Genomic DNA, 17680 nt, shown 5'->3' with positions numbered 1-17680 from the left:
AATCAGCTGTTAATTGATAGCTAGTGAATCCCCTGCTGGAAAGTGCACGTGGAGATATAAGAGAATAGCATCTCTGATGCCCCCACAGTTAAATAAGCGGCCAGGCAATGGCAGGCTCCCTCCCAACGTTGGACATTCATCTGGGAGCCCATCATGCACATTGAATGAACCCCAACCCAAGAAACTGAGTCAGGCTTCCGACAGTGTCAGAGGAGCAAGCAGGAGTTCCATCCCACTGGAACATTGTCATGAGGAGGAGAATTCCAGCCGTAGTGTCCAAGTGTCCTGTTTTATAATTATTTAGGCAGAAATCCCGAGTGCATCTCGCTCTCTAACCGGTAGTTAGGAACTGCGATGGTTCCTCTGGGGAGTACAGCCAAAGTCAAGTCCATGGCAGCATGGGTGGCTAAGCCGTATGGGGGGTAGGGGGATGGAGGAGGGAGTTCAAAAAAGCAATAGTGACAGGAGATTCAATAGTTAGGGGTACAAACAGGTGTTTCTGCAGCTGCAGACGTGGCTCCAGGATGGTATGTTACCAGTGATGGTATCGCTGAGCGGCTGCAGGACATTCTGAGGGGGGAGGGTGAACAGCCAGAGGTTGTGGTCCATATTGATACCAATGACATAGGCAAAAAGATGGATGAAGACCTGCAGGCAGAGTTTAGGGAGCTAGGAAAGAGATTAATAAGCAGGACCTCAAAGGTAGTAATCTCCAGATTACTCCTGGTGCCATGCACTAGTGAGTACAGAAATAGGAGGATAGAGCAGATGAATGCATGGCTGGACAGATGGTGCAGGAGGGAGGGCCTTAGATTCCTGAGGCATTGGGACATGTTCTGGTGGAGGTGGGACCTATGCACGCCGGAGTGGTTGCACCTCAATAGGGCTGGGATCAATATCCTTGCGAGTGCTGTTGGAGAGGGTTTAAACTAGCCTGGCAGAGGGATGGGAACCTGAGTGTAGATTCAGAAGGGAGAGAAGCAAAGCTGGAAATGGAAGGCAGTAAATTTTCAATGAGTTTGGAAGGCAGAGGAAACAAAGGCTAGAAAATAGACAACAAAGCAATTTGGTAGTGCTTAATGGCATATAGTTCAAATGCAAGGAGCCTAGTGAATAAGGCAATGAGCTGAGGGCACAGATAGACACATGGAAGTGTGTTATCATAGCTATTACTGAAAGAAGGGCAGGAATGGCAGCTCAACATTCCTGGTTACAGGGTTTTCAGAAAAGATAGAGAGGGGGATTTAAAAAAAGGACGGGAGGTCGCAATATTGGTTGAAGAAACAATTACAGCTGTGAGGAGGGATGATATGTTAGAAGGATCATCAAATGAGGCCATATGGGTTGAACTGAAGAACAAAAAAGGGGCAATTACACTGCTGGAGGTGTATTATAGACCCCCAAACAGTCAGAGGGAGATAGAAGAGCAAATATGTCGGAAAATTTCTGAGAAACGCAAAAACAATATGGCAGTATTAGTGGGGGATTTCAACGACTCTAATAGTAACTGGGATAGAATCAGTGTAAAAGGTATAGAGGGCGCAGAATTCTTAAAATGCATTCAGGAGATCTTTTTTTGCCAGTACGTAGCAAGTCCAACAAGAGAGGGCGCGGTTCTGGACTTAGTTTTAGGGAATGAAGCTGGGCAGTTGGAAGGGGTGTCAGTGGGAGAGCATTTTGGTGGTAGTGAAAAAAATTCAGTTAGATTTAGCATAGTGATGGAAAAGGACAAAGATAGACCAGGAGTAAAAGTTCTCGATTGGGGAAAGGCCGATTTTACTAAGCTGAAATGTAATTTAGCAAAAGTGGACTGGAAACAGCTACTTGAAGCTAAATCAGTATCAGAGCAGTCGGAGGCATCCAAGGAGGAGATAGTGAGGGTCCAGAGCAAATGTGTGCCCACAAAGAAAAAGGATGGGACCCCCAAATCTAGAGCCCCCTGGATATCAAGAGGCATACAGGGTAGGATAAAGCAAAAAAGGGAAGCTTATGTCAGATACCGAGAACTAAATACTGCAGAAAGCCTAGAAGAGTAGAGAAAGTGGAGGGGTGAAATTAAAAAGGAAATTAGGAAAGCAAAGAGAGGGTATCAAAAAATATTGGCAAGTAAAATCAAGAAAAACCCAAAGATGTTTCATAAATACTGTCATGAATCTTATCATCCATGAAGAAATGACTCATGAAATAACACTGGGTGGCCAGCTGGTGGTGCCGTCCAAGGAGTATAAATACTCGGGCGTGGCCCAGCTTGCCCAGGATGTTTTTGTAACCAGGAACTAGTGATGTAACTAGAATCTCATGGTTGTGAAACAGTTGATTAAAGCCTTGTTTTATACTCAACCAAGTGCTTAGTGAGTTTTCTTACGTCAAATACATAAAGAGCAAGAGAATAACTAAAGAAAGAATAGGGCCTATTAGAGACCAAAAAGGTAACCTGTGTGTGGAGGTGAAAGACGTGGGTATGGTTCTGTAAGTATATACAGACCCTTAATTTTTAATTTTGGTATACTATATATTAAAATGCTTTGCCAGGCCAAAGGTTTTTTCAAAGTGAAATAAAGTTGGTGAATGAACAGTCTGTCTTTCACTAATAAGTGGACATGGAATGTGCTTTGATGTGCTTTACTAAAAGGCAGCAAACATTTGGTGAAAAAATGTGCTTTCAAAAGAAACTGCTGAATCGAAGCTGCTTTGTGTTTCAGATAAGCAGATACTGACAGAACAAATAGTTGTGACTGCAGGGGGTAGTCATAGACAACAGAGATAAACAAACCCCCTTAGATTTGCAGACCTTGTGTCTACAACAAAACAGGCCACAAGACTGTAGAATGACTTTTGGTGGCTAAAGGGGAGGAGTCAAGCCTTGAGAGTTCTGAAATACAGGCTGCAACATAACACGTGAAATGTGACCAGGTGGTTTACTGCCACTTCTGTAAACTTTTATGAGTGAATGAACAATTTGGGCTTTGACAAAGGCAGCTAATGAGTAACCACACAGGATGTGTGAGTGTGAAAGTTTGACAGCTCAAACAGGTCAAACATTAAAGGAACATCTCACAATCTCTGAATGATTGATTTACTGAAAAAGGCAAGAAAAACTGAATAAAAAACCAGACACTAAAAATATCAGCACTGCAGTCGGAAGGAGGGGCCGGGTTGATCATCTCAACTCGAAGAGCTGCTGCAGTCAAAAGGCGAAGAGCTGCTGCGGTCAAAAGGCGAAGAGCTGCGGTCGGAAGGCGAAGAGCTGCGGTCGGAAGGCGAAGAGCTGCCGTCGGAAGGCGAAGAGCTGCCGTCGGAAGGCGAGGAGTTGCGGTCGGAAGGAAGTGGCCGACAATCAACTGATCATCGGTGGGTGGTTGTATGTATGATTTCCTGTAACATTATTGGTGAACTGCTGGAATAGTGGTTGGGGCTTTGAATCTGTCTTAGGAACAATAAAAGGTTAAAGACAGAACCAGTGTGTCTGGTGTAATTTCTTATAAGTCTCAAGTCCGGACTCTATAACCTGTTAGACGGGGCGAGGAGTAATTCCGCTTGTCCTACAGTTCTTAATGAATACTTTGCATCTGTCTTCACATAAGAGAGGGACGATGCAGACATTGTAGTTAAGGAGGAGGAGTGTGAAACATTAGATGAGATAAACATAGTGAGAGAGGAAATATTAAACGATTTAGCATCTTTGAAAGTAGATAAATCGCCAGGCCTGGATCAAAGGTGGAAATAGTGGAGGCTCTGACCATCATTTTACAATCCTCTCTGGCTACAGGTATGGTGCCGGAGGACTGCTATTGTTGTAGTATTGTTTTAAAAGGGAGAAAGGAATAGAATAAGTAATTACAGGCCAGCCAGCCTAACCTCGGTGGTGGGAAAATTATTGGAAAAACTTCTGAGGGACAGTATTAATCGTCATTTAGAAAGGCACGGATTAATCAAGGACAGTGAGCGTGGATTTATTAAGGGAAGGTCGTGTCTGACTAACTTGAGTGAATTTTTTGAGGTGATAACAAGAAGGGTCGATGAGGGTAGTGCGTTTGATGTAGTCTACATGGATTTTAGCAAGGCTTTTGACAAGGTCCCACATGGCAGACTGGTCAGAAAAGTAAAAGTCCATGGGAAAGTTGCAAGTTGGATCCAAAATTGGCTCAGTTGCAAGAAGCAAAAGGTAATAACCAACGGGTGTTTCTGTGACTGGAAAGCTGTTTCCAGTGGGGTTTTGCATGGCTCAGTACTAGGTCCCTTGCTTTTTGTGGTATATATCAATGATTTAGACTTCAATGTATGGGGCATGATTAAGAAGTTTGCAGATGATCCAAAAAATGGCCATGTGGCAGATAGTGAAGAAGTGATATCTTGCTGTAGTCTACAGCAAGATATCAATGAACTGGTCATGTGGGCAGAAAAGTGGCAAATGGAATTCAATCCTTCGTAAGCAACATTGTTCGGCAACTGCCCACCAAAAGTCAATAGCAGCGAGTTGCACAGCATCAGTTTCTACCTTCCCGCAACAACATTTCTTATAGCATTTCAGCTTGGTAACAAACCGAGAACTGACAGCCTCATTCAATAACAGGCAGCCACAAGACGATAGCTCACACTGTGCTGATGGGAGTCAAGTCCTGAAATCCTTCAGCTACAGTTTTAGCACAGGCTGTTTGGACAATAATGGGCACAAATGAATACTGACAATGTGTTATTTATTTTGCAAAATTATTAAGAATTAAGACTCTCCAACATCTGTTTTATCAGTCCCCTGAGGTTGTTGTTAAAAATACACTTCTACCTGCCTGCTTGCGTGAGTATATATCTGTAGAAATGCATTCCATCCAATCTTTTGGTGCAATTTACAAAAGAGGCAGTTACATTACCCACAAAGCAGTACTCTTGTTGCATATGCTAATCTTCAATCAACTGTTCATTATAAGTAAAATCTGTCTGCTTAATTAATCCCTTAAGATTTAAATGTGTTTGGAAATTTCAGCAGAGCAGAAAACAATTTAAAAGTCAAAGCAAGGGAAAGACAAAAAGACTAAGTAAACTTATATTCAGTATATAGCAAATATAGAAGGGAGAGAGAACAGGGAAGGAGAATGGCATAACAAAAGTGGAATTTATAGATTGATTTTCAAATCAAGATTGTAATTTTAATAGGGATATTCCTAACATCTCACTATTAGTAATGCAATATTATAGGGATTTTCAGTGTCTCATTAAATAACCAAAAACAATTTAAAAAAGAGGGCTGGGTCAGGAAGCAAAAAATCCTTGAGCTTCTTCGTGTACACGATAATGCTAAAGTGCCAGCTTGGCTCAGTTAATAGCACTTTACCTCAGAGTCCAAAGGTTGTGGGCTCAAGCCCCATTACTGACACAAGAACAGAATCTAGGCCGACACTTCAGTGCCATCTTTTGAATGACATGCTAGACCGAGGACACATCTGCCAGCTCAAGTGGATGTAAAAGATTTCATATTCAAAGAGAAGCAGGGAGTTCTCCTGGTGTCTTCTCTTAACCAAAACTATCAAAAACATCATCTAGTCAATCATTCATTTGCAGTTTGTGGGACCTTGCTATGTGCAAAACTGCCTGCGGCATTGGACTACATAACAACAGTGACTGCACTTCAAAGTAATACATGAGCTGGAAAATGCTTTGGGACATCCTGTGGATGTGATAAGGGGCTTCATAAATGCAAGTTCTGTCTTTCTTTTAAAACAAAAGATAATTGTTTTGATTCATTACTGAACATCTCAGATTTTAATGTAGTTTGATATAACTTATAGTTACCAAGAAAAAAAAGGTTAAAATAATTCTCTCCGAGATAAAAAAGCTTCTGAGCTTCTGTAAATTAAATACAGTAGATGATCTTGAATTTAATCTAGATTCAATTAACTGGTTTTCACATCTCATATTAAATTGAAAACTTAAAGATTATAGTCTGCTGAAATTGTAACATGTGGAGTAGAAAGTTATTGAGACTCTATCCCAGTGCTGCTACTAAATGAAATGGGAGCTAACTGGTCAACAAATGATTGAACAGATACACCAACTCTACGTTACCATGAAGATAACACTTAAAGTGTACCTGATCTGTCAGTGAAAAAGCAATGCCATCGAGTTCACCCAGCAGCCGAATCCAAATTTAACATTACGCTAGTAGTACATTGATACTGCCACACGAAGAAAAGATGCAAGGAACAGGTACCAAAAGCTTTAAGTTATAACTGCACAGTACATACTATAAACAAAATTCCAGGAGAAATAAGAACATAAGAATTAGGAGCAGGAGTAGGCCATACAGCCCCTCGGGCCTGCTCCGCCATTCAATAAGATCATGGCTGATCTACGACCCCAACACCACGTTCCCGCCCAATCCTTTAAATAAAAACAGAAAGGTCATCGGCCTGAAATGTTAACTCTGTTTCTCTCTTCACAGATGCTGCCTGACCTGCTGAGTATCTCCAGCATTTTCTGTTTTTATTTCAGATTTCCAGCATCTGCAGTATTTTCTTTTTTTCCCCATATCCTTTGATTCGCCTAGAGTCCAAAAATCTATCTATCTCAACCTTGAATATACTCAATGACTGAGCATCCACAGCCCATTGGGGCAGAGAATTCCAAAGATTCACAATCCTCTGAGTGAAGAAGTTCCTCCTCGTCTCAGTCTTAAAAGGTCCTTAACCTGAGACTATGCCTCCTAGTTCTGGACTCTCCAGCCATGAGAAACAATCTCTCAGCATCTATCCTGTCAATCCCTCTCAGAATCTTATACATTTCAATGAGCTCTCTTCTCATTCTTCTAAATTCCTAAGAGTATAGGCCTAATCTACTCAATCCCTCCTCATAGGACACCCTCTCATCCCAGGGATTAGTCTAATGAACGACAGCAAAATACTGCGGATGCTGGAAATCCAAAATAACAACAGAAAATGCTGGAAAAACTCAGCAGGCCAGGCAACATCCGTGGAGAGAGAAATAGAGTCAACGTTTCAGGTCGAAACCCTTCGTCAGGACTGAAAAAGCACAGGAAATGAAACAGATTGAAAGGCCAGTTTGGGGGCTGGGAAATGGGGATGAGAGAACAAAAGAGAAGTGAAGAGACATTAAGAGGTATTCAAAATGAGACGAGATGGTGATAGGACTAGCAGAGAGACAAAAGACGGCTCTAGATTAGGTGTGAAATGCGCTGGCAGAATGAGAGACAGCTGCCATGTGGGAGAGAAAAAAAGGGGGAAGGGCCAAAACAAAGGTGTGGATAAAAAATATAAGTAAAAATGTAATAGGGGCCGAGGTTATGATCTGAAATTGTTGAACGCTGTAAAGTGCCTAATCGGAAGATGAGGTGCTGTTCCTCGAGCTTACGCTGGGTTTCCGTGGAACAATGCAAGAGCCCGAGTACGGTGAGGTCCGAGTGGGAATGGGGCGGTGAATTAAAATGACAGGCGACCGGAAGCTCGGGGTCACCCTTACGGTCTGAAGGGAGGTGTTCTGCAAAGTGGTCACCCAATCTGCGTTTGGTCTCCCCAATGTAGAGGAGACCACATCGTGAGCAGCGAATACAGTATACTAGATTGCAATAAGTACAAGTAAATCGCTGTTTCACCTGGAAGGGGTGTTTGGGGCCCGGGGCAGTGGGAAGGGGGGAGGTATAAGGGCAGGTGTTGCATCTCCTGCGCTTGCATGGGAAGGTGCTGGGCGAAGGGGAAGGGGTGCTGGGGGTGATAGAGGAGTGGACTAGGGTGTCTCTGGGGGAGCGGTCCCTATGGAATGCTGAAAGGGGAGGGGATGGGAAGATGCGTTTGGTGGTGGGATCACTTTGGAGGTGGCGGAAATGGCGGAGGATGATCCATTGAATGTGGAGGCTGGTGGGGTGAAAGGTGAGGATAAGGGGAACCCTATCGTGGTTCCGGGAGGGAGAGGCAGGGGTGAGGGCAGAAGTGCGGGAGATAGAACGGACACGGTCGAGGGCCGTGTCAACCACGGTAGAGTGGAATCCTCAGTTGAGGAAAAAGGAAGACATGTCGGACGCACTGGTGTGGAAGGTGGCATCGTCGGAGCAGATGCGGCGGAGACGGAGAAACTGGGAGAATGGAATAGAGTCCTTACAGGAGGCGGGGTGGGAGGAAGTGTAATCTAGGTAACTGTGGGAGTCAGTGGGCTTGTAGTGAATGTTGGTCAATAACCTATCCCCAGAGATGAAGACGGAGAAGTCGAGGAAGGGAAGGTAAGAGTCGGAAATGGACCATGAGAAGGTGAGGGAAGGGTGGAAATTGGAGGCAAAGTGAATGAAATTGTCTAGTACAGGGCGAGAGCAGGAAATGGCACTGATACAGTCATCAGTGTACCGGAAAAAGAGGCCCACATGGCAGCTGTCTCTCATTCTGCCAGCGCATTTCACACCTAATCTAGAGCCGTCTTTTGTCTCTCCACTAGTCCTATCACCATCTCGTCTCGTTTTGAATACCTCTTAATGTCTCTTCACTTCTCTTTTGTTCACTCCTCCCCATTTCCCAGATCCCCAAACTGGCCTTTTAATCGGTTTCATTTCCTGTGCTTTTTCAGTCCTGACGAAGGGTTTCGACCTGAAATGTTGACTCTATTTCTCTCTCCACGGATGTTGCCTGGCCTGCTGAGTTTTTCCAGCATTTTCTGTTGTCATTTAGTCTAATGAACCTTCATTGAACTGCCTCTAAGGCAGATCAAAGAATTGCAGTCTTGCAGGAACAGGTACCAAAAGCTTTAAGTTATCCTTCCTTAGAAAAGGAGACCAAAACTGTACACAGTACACCAGGTGTGGTCTCACCAAAGCCCTGTACAATTGTAGCAAGACTTGCTTACTCTTATATTCTAAACGCCTAGTAATAAAGGGCAACATGCCACTTGCCTTCTGAATTGCTTGCTATACCTGCATGCTAAATCTATCTGAACACCAACATTTAATAGTTTTTCACCATTTAAAAAATATTGTTTTTCTATTCTTCCTACCAAAGTGATTAACCTCACATTTCCCCACATTATACTCCACCTTATTGCTCACTCACTTAACTTGTCTAAATCACTTTGCAGGCTCTTTATGTTCTCCTCATAGCTTACTTTCCCACCTAGCTTTGTATCATCAGCAAACTTAGATACATTGCACTCAGTCCCTTCATCTAAGTAATTAATATAGATTGTAAATAGCTGAGGTTCAAGCACTGATCCTTGTGGCACCCCACTAGTTACAGCCTGCCAATCTGAAAATGAACAGTTTATCCCAACTCTCCTCAAATAAACTAGGGCAGATGGGGCAAGGCTCCAAAACCTGCTATGTTTCTATTATCTCAGTCATGTCAGGTGGTGGGTCAAGGAGAAACTGCCATTTTCCAGTCTACTTGTCAAGACCTGCAATAGAAGCTGAGCATTTCCTTTATGCATAATGTTCAACCTATTCTCTCATCAAGGAATCGCTGGAATCCTTCTGTTGTGACTGTAGTTCCTTTGGTCTGCAGTCCTTCTGGACTGAACATATAGTTACAACAATGGCTCAATCACTTCTGAGTCAGAAGGTTGTGGGTTCAAGTCCCACTCCAGAGACTTGAGCACAAAAATCTAGGTTGACACGAGTGCAGTACTGTGAGAGATGCCGTCTTTTGGATGAGACATTAAACCGAGGCGCCGTCTGCTCTCTCAAGTGGACGTAAAAGATCCCATGACACTATTTTGAAGAAGAGCACGGAAGTTATCCTCCATGTCCTGGCCAATATTTATCCCTCAATCACTAAAAACAGATTATCTGGTCATTATCACATTGCTGCTTGTGGAAGCCTGCTGTACGCAAATTGGCTGCCGCATTTCAAAAGTACTTCATTGGCGGTAAAGTGCTTTGGGACGTCCTAAGGTCGTGAAAGGCGCTATATAAATGCAAGTCTTCCTTTTTTTATATCTTATGTTCCATATATAAAGGATACTGGATTTATGTGCAAGTTCATATAAATCCAGCACCTATTTTGTGAAGTAAACCTGACTATCTTCATAGGCCCAGATTAACCGTTACTGTTACTGTTTAAAATTTCCCAGCCTTAAGCAGGGATATACAGGGATATACAAGGCCTACAATTCAGAGCAGCTGAAGGCAGTTAATTAGAGAAACTACATTAAACTGGTTTTCCTGTAGCAGGGCTCAGCCAGCTTCTTTGTATCAGGGCCTATAAAAACAGGCTTCACAGTGTGGTTTGAACAGGGTGCTAAAGTTGGATGACTGAGGGAGTTAGGTGAGGAGTGGAAGGAGGAGCTCCCTTGCTTCGCCTTTGCTTTTCCTAACATTTCACCCTGTAGGAATTGGTTCTTGCTTAACTCCAAGGAGAGTCCGAGAGCGGGAGCAGTCCAACAACAACTGCAAAACCACTAAAGTGATGTCACAACCAGGGAAGGAGCCGATTGGCAAGTAGGACCTGGTGAGTATTTCTACAGTCCAGTCGTTAAAGTGAAAGTAAGTTCTCTAGTTTAGAGTAAGTAGTCTGTAAAGTGAAGTAAGGTCACTAGTGTATTTAATATTCTTCAATTTAGAGGAAGTAAAGGGAGTAAATTAAGGGTAGGACATGGCAGGGCAACTCGGCAGCGTGGAGTGCTCCTCCTGTGCTATGTGGGAAGTCAGGGACACTTTCGGTATCCAGCGCGAACACGTGTGCAGGAAGTGGCTACAGCTACTCAAAATCCACGTTTTGGATTTGGAGCTGCGGCTGGAGTCACTGTGGAGCATCCGCGGGGCTGAGATCTATGTGAATAGCACATTTAACGAGGTGGTCACACCGCAGGTAAAGAGTGCACAGGCAGAAAGGGAATGGGTGACCGCCAGACAGAGTAAAAGAACTAGGAAAGTAGTGCAGGAGTCCCCTGGGTCCCTCTCCAAAAGATTTTCCATTTTGGATACTGCTGGGGGAGATGGTTTCTCAGGGCAATGCAGCAAGAGCCAAGTCCGTGGCACTACGAGTGACTCAGCTGCACAGGAGGGGAGTAAAAAGAGTGGGAGAGCAATAGTGATAGGGGATTCTATCGTAAGGGTAACAGATAGATGTTTCTTTGGCTGCAGACGTGACTCCAGGATGGTATGTTGCCTCCCTGGTGCCAGGGTCAAGGATGTCACTGAGCGGCTGCAGGACATTCTGAAAGGGGAGGGTGAACGGCCAGAGGTCGTGGTCCATATCGGTACCAACGACATAGGTAGAAAGAGAGACGAGGCCCTGCAAGCAGAATATAAGGAGCTAGGAAATAAATTAAAAAGCAGGACCTCAAAGATAGTAATCTCAGGATTACTCCCATGCTACTGAGATCAGAAATAGGAGAATAGACCAGATGAATGCGTGGCTGGAGAGATGGTGTAGGAGGGAAGGATTTAAATTCCTGAGGCATTGGGACCGATTCTGGGAAGGTGGGACCTGTACAAGCTGGACGGATTACACCTCAGCAGAACAGGGAACAATATCCTCACAGGGGGGGTTTACTAGTGTTGTTGGGAACCTAAGTGTGGGCCCAGAACGGAGAGAAACAAAGCTGGAAGAGCAAGTTAGAAAAGTAGTCAGCAAAACTACTAGGGAGCAGAAACAAAAGCCAACAGTAAAGAGGGTCAAAGTGCAGAAAAATATTAAACTGGCAAAGTTGAAGGCACTTTATCTAAATGCACGTAGTGTTCGCAACAAGGTGGATGAATTAATGGCACAAATAGAAGGAAATGGGTATGATGTAATTGCCATTACAGAGACATGGTTGCAGGGTAACCAAAGCTGGGAACTGAATGTTCCAGGGTACTCAACATTTAGGAAGGACAGACGAAAAGGAGGTGGCGTAGCGCTGTTAATAAGGGATGAGATCGGTATAGTAGAGATAAAAGATCTTGGCTTGGCAGATCGTGAGTTAGAACTGGAATCAGTTTGGGTGGAGCTAAAACAGCAAAGGGCAGAAAACATTGGTGGGAGTTGTGTATAGGCCACCAAACAGTAGTGGTAATGTAAGGCACAGTATCAATCAAGAGATTAGAAGTGCATGTAACAAGGGCAATACGGTAATCATGGGGGATTTTAATCTACATATTGACTGGGCAAATCAAATTACCACTAATGGTGTGGAGGACGAATTCTTGGAATGCAAGCGAGATGGTTTCCTGGATCAGTATGTGGAGGAACCAACCAAGGAACAGGCTATTCTGGATCTGGTACTGTGTACTAAGAAAGGGCTAATCAATAATCTTGTGGTAAAGGGGCTTTTAGGGACAAGTGACCATAATATGATTGAATTTTACATTACGTTTGAGAGTGATGTAGTCCAATCTGAAACTAAGACCTTCAATGTAAACAGAGGAAACTACAAGGGTATGAAGGACAAGTTGGCCATGGTAGATTGGGAGACTACACTAAAAGGTATGAAGGTGGACACACAATGGCTAACATTCAAGGAAATAATGCATAATTTGAAACAAACATGTATTCCTCTAGGGCATAAAAACCCAAAAGGAAAAGTGATCCAACCATGGCTAACAAAAGAAATTAAAGCTAGTATTAAGTCAAAGGAGGAACCTTATAAAGTTGCCAGAAAAACGGTCAGCCTGAAGATTGGGATCTTTTTAGAAATCAGCAAAGGGGGACCAAGAAATTGATAAAGAAAGGGAAAATGGAATATGAGCACAAACTAGCGTTAAATATAAAAACAGATTGTAAAAGCTTCTATAGGTATGTGAACAGGAAAAGACTGGCGAAGGTAAATGTAGGTCCTTTACAGTCAGAGATGGGAGAATTTATAATGGGGAATGAGGAAATGGCAGAGAAATTAAATAAATACTTTGTTTCTGTGTTCACGGAGGAAGACACAAAAATCTCCCAGAAATACGAGCAAACCAAGGGCGTGGCGAGAATGAAGAACTTGAAGAAATTATTAGTAAAAAAAACAGTACTAACAAAATTAATGGGACTAAAAGTCGATAAATCTCAAGGACCGGATGACCTACATCCTAGGGTTTTGAAAGAGGTGGCCATTAGGATAGCAGACGCATTGGTTGTCATCTTCCAAAATTCTATAGATTCTGGAACGGTTCCTGCAGATTGGAGGTTAGCAAATGTAACCCCGCTATTTAAGAAGGGAGGGAGAGAGAAAACGGGGAACTACATCAGTAGTTGGGAAAATGCTGGAATCTATTATAAAAGATGCTATAACTGAGCACTTAGAAACTAATAGTAAGATTGGGCAGAGTCGACATGTGTTTATGAAAGGGAAATCCTATTTGACAAACATATTGGAGTTCTTTGACGATGTAACTCGTGGAGTAGACAAAGGGGAACTGGTAGATGTGGTGTATTTGGATTTTCAGAAGGCCTTTGATAAGGTCCCACACAAGAGGTTAGTGAACAAAATTAGGGCACATGGAATTGGGGGTAATATACTAGCATGGATTGAGAATTGGTTAATAGACAGAAAACAAAAGAGTAGGGATAAACGGTTCTTTTTCAGGATGGCAGGCTGTGACTAGTGGGGTACAGCAAGGATCGGTGCTTGGGCCCCAGCTATTCACAATCTATAACCATGATTTGGATGAGGGGGACTAAATGTAACATTTCCAAATTTGCTGATGATACAAAGCTAGGTGGCAGTGTCAGTTGTGAAGCGGATGTGAAGAGGATTCAGGGGAATCTGGACAGGCTCAGTGAGTGGGCGAGAACATGGCAGATGGAATATAATGTGGATAAATGCGAAGTTATCCACTTTGGTAGAAAAAACAGAAAGGCAGAATATTTCCTAAATGGTGAAAGATTGGGGAATGCAGATGCTAGAGTTTAGAAGAATGAGAGGGGATCTCATTGAAACTTATAAAATTCTAACAGGACTAGACAGACTAGATACAAGAAGGATGTTCCCGATGGCGGGGGACTCTAGAACCAGGGATCACAGTCTAAGGATAAGGGGTAAACCATTTAGGACTGAGATGAGGAGGAATTTCTTCACTCAGAGAGTGTTGAACTTGTAGAATACTCTACCACACAAGGCAGTTGAGGCCAATTCATTAAATACATTCAAGAAGGAGTTAGATATATTTCTTAAGGCTAAAGGGATCAAGGGATATGGGGAGAAAGCAGGGACAGGGTACTGAATTTGGATGATCAGCCATGATCTCATTAAATGGTGGAACAGGCTTGAGGGGCCGAATGGCCTACTCCTGCTCCGATCTTCTATGCTCAAAGGGACCTGGGTGTCCTTGTACATGAGTCACTGAAAGTGAATGTGCAGGTGCAGCAAGCCATTAGGAAGGCAAATGGTATGCTGGCCTTCATTACAAGAGGATTTGAGTATTGGAGTAAAGAAGTCTTACTCCAATTATATCGGGCCTTGGTGAGACCACACCTGGAGTACTGTGTACAATTTTGGTCTCCTTACCCAAGGAAGGATATACTTGCCATAGAGGGAGTGCAACGAAGGTTCACGAGATTGATTCCTGGGATGGCGGGACTGTCGTATGAGAAGAGATTGAGTAAACTAGGCCCGTATTCTCTTGAATTCAGAAGAAAGAGTGAATCTCATTGAAGCATACAAAATTATTACAGGGCTTGATGGGGTGGATGCTTGGAGAATATTTCCCTTGGCTGGGAAGTCTAGAACCAGGGGGGCACAGCCTCAGGATAAAGGGTAGGCCATTCAAGACTGAGATGAGAAGAAACTTCTTCACAAAGAGGGTGATGAATCTTTGGAATTCTCTACCCCAGAGGGCTGTGGAGGCTCAGTCATTGGGTATATTCAAAACAGAAGTCGATAGATTTCTGACTAGTAAAGACATGAAGGGATATGGCGATAGGGCCGGTGAATGGAGTTGAGGCAGAAGATCAGCCATGATCTCATTGAATGGCGGAGCAGGCTCGAAGGGCCGTATGGCCTACTCCTGCTCCTATTGTTATGTTCTTAACCCACATACAGTTTAGCCATACCAGAGACTTACGGCAATTCAGAGGGACAAGAGGAAAGAAGGCCTCCAGATTCAACATGCAAATTCCGTGCTATCTAAATATTCTCTGCTGCCCCAACTGCTAGTAGCCTGCTTAACCTCCTGTATATCAATTTTCTCTCTTTTAGCTTGTCTGCAGTATGGAGTCATTTGAAGAAATTTCTGAGAGAAATGTTAAAGGCAACAGAAGTCATTTTTTCCATTTTCCACTATCTGACAGCTTGTGGATTGAGCACTGTATAACTTGAGTGATTTCATCATACAGTAAAACTACAGATAAACAATCCATAAGTGAGGTTCAATATTCATGTCCAGGGTATTAAACAGTTAACAATGGCAGGGTTCCTTGCAGCCTTTCTTATTTAATCACCACACATTTTTTAGTTGTGTGTTTTTTGGAGCTTTATTCAGAATCAATGAGACACCAAGGAGTAACTAGAGTATTAAGGGTGCTGCGATTATAAGATATCATTACAAGAACAGCTACAGTAAATTTAAAGGACAAAAACCAGAACACTCAGTCCACACTGCAACCCGGATACAGAAGTTTAAACTCCATTTTACTGTAGTCTTCAAAGGTTAATAACTGTAAATAAAATAAGTTCACATCCCATAGACTATATGTAAGCAGAAAAATAATTATATTTTGCTAAGATATGTCATCACTGACAAATCAGCAGTTTAGTTTTGCCAATCTGAGGAAAAATCTGAACTCCTCCCAACATCACAAAAAACCCAGGAACTAAAATGGACAACTTGTAAGTACACAATTAAACCTTGGTTCTGTTATGCTGAGAAACACGGTAACAAGTTCAATTTTTTTTTAATGAGTTAAGAACTGTTTCCAATAAGGCTTACAGAATACTGTAGAAAGAAAATGCCATCCATCTTCCCTGTTGTGGCAAAATTGTCTGAAACAGGTAAATTAAACTGAGGCAATTTAAAGTTCATAAAGTATCTTGTACATTTTCTTAGAATCACAGATATATGCAAAAGCAAAATACTGCAGATGTTGGAAATCTGAAATAACAAAATAAAAACATATATATGCCCTCTCCCACTCAGATATTTTCAATTTGTTCATGCTTAATGCAGCATGAAAATGTCAGAGTAGAGCTGCTAAATGCAAAGCAGATCCAACAGTGTCACTTCCACTTGGAAGTGATGGACCAATGGCGAAGTAACATTTTGTGGAGTCCAATCTAACAGCTGGAACAAAACTATCAGGCAGAATCCAACGTGCATTAATGCACAAGTTTCAATCCTATTTAGAGAAAGCAGCTGTACAAATCTTGTATGATCCTTGTTTTCAAATCCCTCCATGGCCTTGCCCCTCCCCATCTCTGTAACCTCCACCAGCCCTACAACCCTCCGAGATCTCTGCACTCCTCTAATTCTGGCATCTTCCGCATCCCCAATTTTAATAATTCCTCCATTGGCAGCCGTGCCTTCAGTTGCCAAGGCCACAGGCTCTGGAATTCCCTCCCTAAACCTCTGCGCCTCTCTCTCCTCCTTAAAACCTACCTCTCTGACCAAGCTTTTGGTCAGCTGTTCTAATATCTGCTTATGTGGCTCAGAGTTAAATTTTGTTTGATAACGCTCCTGTGAAGCGCCTTGGGACGTTTTACAATAGTTACAGTTGTAGCATTTCATCGAAGGCGCGAGACGAGAACAGCAAAAAAGCAATTCAAAAGCCTTGATTTTAACCTGGGAAGAGTGGCGAGTGTGGGGCCGGCAGGGCGAGCGACAGGCTCACTCCAACTTGCTGGCATGAGGCCCAAGCCGCTTTGAGCCCGGGCTTCATTAACATAGACCCAGCTTCCACCCAAACGTGACGGGAATGACGTGGCGCCGGTAGGCTAGGGTGGGGCAGGTGCAGCTGGAGGCTGCTGCTGGGGATCCATGGGAACAGTCGCTTGCATTCAGCTAAGTGGTGGTGGTAGCGAGCACAAGGGAAGGGGAGACCCTACGTTTCATTGTAGGGGCAGAAGAACACTCCTGCTCCCACTGACCCACAAGGAAATCTTTAAAAAAAAAAGTTTTTAAAAATTACCTTCTCAGCCCTTTTCTGGGCCTGCTCCTCCTTGACACCAAACACACACCTGCTGGTTAAATTTGCATCAGGGTCCCAATGACATCAGGTCTCTGCAGTAAGGGTCTCACATGCCGCCCCAAGTATGCCTGTAAAAATAGCAGAGGACGTGTGTGCAGCGCCCTTCCAGGGGGAAGGATGCTGCCTCTATTTTAACTCCCCACATGCCCCGTTCTCGTCGGGCGCAGGGGTTTAAAATCAAGCCTAAGGAGTCTAGCTAGGAGTCCTTATTCCAGAACACAGCCCATTTGATCATTCCTTATAGTCATCAGTTTTTAGGTTCACTGCTATAACAAATTTAGATCAATCATATCTGCTTTTATGGAGGCATTTTAGCAATTTTGAGATCTTACTCAGGCATCCATCTCCTCATGACTGTTATCATAACAAGTTAAGTTGACTGGGCAGCCTTAGGCTGTCATTTTCTTGCAGATATTAAGTAGTTTTGGGTGCACACCAACGTTCCCGTTAAGCTGCACAGCCGCGCTGTGGTCTTGAGGTCCCGCGCAGGCCGCTCACCGGCTTTTAAATGCAAGAAACCGCGCATGTGTGAAAATTTGAATGGGCCATGCAGCCCATTAAAGGGACTGCGCACCCAAACAAAATTAGAGGGAACATTGGTGCACATA

General features: G+C 43.4%; 1 protein-coding gene across 1 annotated transcript in view; it reads right to left on the bottom strand.

The window, feature by feature from the left end:
* The window catches only part of LOC147117171 (uncharacterized), a 667391-nt gene that overhangs the window by 442670 nt on the left and 207041 nt on the right, over positions 1–17680 (bottom strand). The window lies entirely within an intron of this gene.

The sequence above is a fragment of the Somniosus microcephalus genome, chromosome 5 (genome assembly GCF_052327205.1).
Source record: "Somniosus microcephalus isolate GS21.2 chromosome 5, FLI_Smic_1.0, whole genome shotgun sequence".
Taxonomy (NCBI): domain Eukaryota; kingdom Metazoa; phylum Chordata; class Chondrichthyes; order Squaliformes; family Somniosidae; genus Somniosus; species Somniosus microcephalus.
Note: the sequence above shows the minus strand (reverse complement) of the source record. Positions and strands in the feature narration are given on the sequence as shown.